The sequence below is a fragment of the Saccostrea cucullata genome, unplaced genomic scaffold (assembly GCF_032062105.1).
Source record: "Saccostrea cucullata isolate Sc308-1 unplaced genomic scaffold, CSIRO_AGI_Scuc_v1 ctg8048, whole genome shotgun sequence".
Classification (NCBI taxonomy): domain Eukaryota; kingdom Metazoa; phylum Mollusca; class Bivalvia; order Ostreida; family Ostreidae; genus Saccostrea; species Saccostrea cuccullata.
The window spans coordinates 21,763-26,294 of NW_026927408.1; the positions used below are offsets into that span (position 1 = coordinate 21,763).

The window sequence follows — 4,532 nt, forward strand, 5'->3', positions numbered from 1 at the left end:
TCGAGATGATGTTTTATGACTATTTAGATGCTCAACCACTGACCTTATTAGTAAAAATTGAGGTCAAAGGTCAATTAAGTGCAAAATTTTATGGAATTTTTTGATACTTTTTAATATTCAAGCTAAATATTAAGTATTATGTATGTTGAAATAGGAAATTTGGGATATACCCACAAAAGAGCATTATACTGTAGTACACGAAACACATAAAACTTTTTTTTCAATTCTGCATATAACTACTTAAAAGGGGTTGCTAAGCAACGCAGAATTCTTTAATTTTCGGGCAGAAATTTTAATTTTTTAATCAATCTAGATACATTTATGCATCCAAGCACATATTAAAGTTAGATGTGAGGTCATAAAATTACAAGGGACATACAGTAGATAAATTGTGTTAAAGTTTGACCTCATTATATCTATTTTTAGGAGGTCAAAGGTCAAATAAGTGCAACAATTTGATCAACTTTTTTCAACACTTTCCAATATTCTTGCCATAATTTTATACAATGGATGCTGAAATGGAAAATTCTGAATATTATTCTCAAAAAGGGATCAGAACTGCAATATCCATGCATCATTTTAGTTCAAATATCTGTTTAATGACCTTTTAGTGGTTGCTAAGCAACAACATTTTAAAGGTTTTGGCTATATACATGTTTGTTATTTCACATTCTGGACACATTCAAGACACTTTTTGTATATTTCATGATATTGTTTGTAAGATATATATGGGCCATAAAGATGAAAGAACATTTTTGTATTAAAAATATTGACCTTGACACTCTTGTTCTTCAGGGGGTCAAGGTCATATCAGTACAGAATTCTGCTTTAAACTGTAAGAAAATATCAATTTTGAAATGCTTCATACATGGATAAATCATCTAATAGTTGACGTAATAGAAATGGCGAGTGACAAAATTTGCAAGCGAAGAATTCTGGTCTGCTTCTTACAAACCCCTAGCAAAACATGTATACAATCTTTTTGTTAAACAAGAAATCCATTCTCTTGATGCCATTAAAAATAATCTTTATTTTCATGGATTTAATCTAACAAGAAAAAAAAATAAATGATTTCATTACAAGATTTTTCTGGTATAACTGAGCTTAAGGGGTACAATAAAGACTTGACATGTTATTTTGGAGGGAAATAATAACAATAAATAGCATTGGCAATATTTAGCCCAAAACTGTTTAGTCAATACGTTGAAAATTTGATGCTTATATCCAAATATACAAATCCAGATATATTGCAAGATGAATTCCAAATCAGACTGAGATCTTCAACAAAATGTTGAAGAGCACTTTTACTTTGTGTCCACCATTCTCTTATCAACTGTTACTTCTCTGTAAGACTGGAGGAAATTCTTTGCCTTGTCCAAGACATTATAATTTGCTTTCAAGTTCAAGTGATCAGCTTCTATCCTGTAATAGATTTAAATATTTTGAAACAGATACATGCCATTGTGTATATGAATTTACATTTATAAATAAAATTAAGAATGCTAAAATTACTACATTTATTTGATTTTCCTTTTAAAATTAAGATTGCATATATTGTGTGATTCAAGTAGTTAAATTATATTGTTAAGTCAATGTATCAGGACTGATAATTCAACAACCTTGTAGTAAACCATAATGGTAAAATTACTGAACTAAAACAAATAGCATATATGGCAATCTGACTAAAGCCAGACCTCTGTTTACGCTATCGCAATATGTAAAAAAAAAATCTGGCAGTGGATGGAAGATCTAATTTTAATTAGATTGCTATGAAATCCATGAAGGGACACAGCAATTTTTCAAAAAGTAGAAAATGAAAACTCAAATTAGACAATCCAATTTCACGGATACTAAATCATTCCCTTGATTTATAATTCGAGATCTCCAATTACACAATCTGATCTTACAGATTACTAATTCGCCCCCTTGATTCATAATTTGAGATCTCGAATTACATACTGGCAATTCATTTTCACAGATTAATAATTTGAGATCTCGATTGGTTACAACATCAGTCCTATGATTTTGGCAATCTGTGCTCTTGAATTTTATTACATATATGTACAGATACATCCAACTATTTTAATCAATTAGTGCGTTCACTTCTTTTTATTTTGTTTCAGCAACCGGTCATTTCCAACCTCTTTCATAACTAATTCAACGTATATTTATTTTAGAAATATTATGATTACACAGGACCCATATTCACTTAACTATATCGGACTTTCAATTATTTTGATATACATGTAACCAAAAACCTCTAAGATTTTTTGTTGTACAAATACCAGTACTAGCATATGGATTTGAAAATTTTCATGTATTTTTCTCATTTTGGTAATATGGTAATATGTAATAAAAGGTTGGATGTAAAATACTACAATATTCTTTAAACATGTACCATATCCGAAATGTACAGATAAATAATTTTAATGAAATCATGGGAAGGGTTTACATTCCGAGGGAATGTGTCAATTAAACTAAGAGAATGAATTATAGAATCTGAGATAATGGATTGTGTAACTTGAGGGAAGATAATCTGTGAGAATATGAATTGGCAATTTGTTATAACAGATTGTCAATCTGAGAGAATGGATTGTTTAAATCAAGAACTCGGTTTACTTTTATAAATTTTTAAAAATTCTATGTCCCTTCATGGCTTTCATAGATTGCATACCTGCATGGCTGCCAGGGTTGTAAAAAGAAGGGAGACAATAGATTGCAATGTTACTTCAGGGCAAAATTCCTGGGGCAAGGCTGTTCCTGAGCATGGGAGTGTTGATAAACCATCCAGTGAGTTTGACCACCGATATATATGATGTACAATAATTGGTGTCTGAAAAAATGAGAAAATGGAAATTCTAACCACAAACTTTATGCAGATTGGAAATACAACAGCAGTCTATAAAAACAGCTTGTTTCATATCTCGGCATTCATTCAAATAGATTATATTATGTGTTTAAATAATGTGTTTGTATGAATAATCAAGCACCATAAGTATTATGTGTTTCAATCACTTATTTTTCAAAATATAAATCAAATGTATATAAACTTGTATGAATGATTTATCACGAGAATGACACAAATGAAATTTGACTTTATTTTTTGAAATTTTAGAAATACAGAAATTTTCAAAAACAAAACAAAAATTTACCTGTTCATTGGTGTCCTTACATATTAATTGGCATTCGTAGATCATGGTGGGCTTAGCAAGTGGGTATTCACAGATGAAAGTATTGTTGCATATGTTGCCAGCACCCTAAAAATTCAAAGTGAAAGTGGTATATTTACACACTGGTATACACATACTGAAAACAACTATCTATTTAATATAATGGTAATTAACTTTGATTTTACTTTGAACTTATGAGTGTTTGTCAAAAGCATCAAAGTTGAAAAGCAACACAAAATTGGCTGAACAATACGAAATACGCACACTGAAATATGAAGATCTAGTACATGTATATGTCTACATTTAGTTTTCTTTTGAACGTGAACTAATTGCGTTTTAAACTTAAACTATTCAGTCAATATACACGTATTCTCACCTGCTAATACCAAAGGATGTCCGTATTATTTGATTCATTGATGTGATGATCTTCGTCGTGAAATAATCATGAAAATTGATGTTCAGATTTCGGATCACCGTCATCATGATCATCGGTCATGTTATTTGTTTACTCCTACCATAGCGGAAACACGTGGTTATTTCAATTCGTATCAACTCATACAGTGATGAGTCGTATTTATTTATAAATGCGAATTCTTGTTTTGTTAAATTCCGTGCTAATATAGATCTAATTAATTTGCAAATTAAGTATACAATATAACAAGATACAACTATATTAAAATCTGATTTTTTTTTAGTAAAGATCGACGTTTAGGGAATCTACAATTTTTCTCAACATTGTACATCACTACATGAAATTTTCATCATTACATGTGGATGAATAAATTGACATAATTTCATTTCACACAAGAGGCAGAACGATAGTAAATATTTGTTTTTTTAAATGTATTTTTGTATTATGCATTTATTTCAGTAAAAAAAATATATTTAATGGTCAAAAAAGTCTTATAAAAGAATTTGTTGTTTCGAGTAAGACGCAACAATATCGACCTTGACGTTACATGGTAAATTTTGACCGATTTTTCCATAAAAACTATGCGAAGGTCACAAATTCAAATTATCGTAATTAAGAAAATACTGAGCGTAAGAAGGCCCGTAAAGGCTTGTTGGAAAGGAAATTTTCTCCACTTTTACCAGCTTTATTTTGTTTTCCCTATTTCAACTCAGAAATAAACGTAAAACTGAGCTTTGTTTAAACATTACGAATTAAACCGAGAAAAAACACATAAGTGCAAGAAAATTCTTGTTTTTAAAATATACCTTAAAGTAATAACAATAATTTTTACATATTTTAAAAGTAGAGAAAATATGCTTTAAGAATATACCATGCTTTCTGCATAAAGTTGAACAGGAAAAAATTGTCAATCGTCTGGAAAATCGGCAATCGCTTTGGAAAATAACGCC

The 4,532-nt window shown here is 29.8% G+C and overlaps 1 long non-coding RNA gene across 1 annotated transcript; it reads right to left on the minus strand.

Annotated features, from left to right (window-relative positions):
• Positions 1 to 869: 869 nt before the first annotated feature.
• On the minus strand, positions 870 to 3,660 carry LOC134274426 (uncharacterized). Its single transcript, XR_009993608.1, has 4 exons — positions 3,547 to 3,660; positions 3,153 to 3,257; positions 2,675 to 2,833; positions 870 to 1,422 (listed from the first exon to the last, which is right to left on the minus strand). It is a non-coding gene; the product is annotated as an uncharacterized LOC134274426 (long non-coding RNA).
• Positions 3,661 to 4,532: the final 872 nt, after the last annotated feature.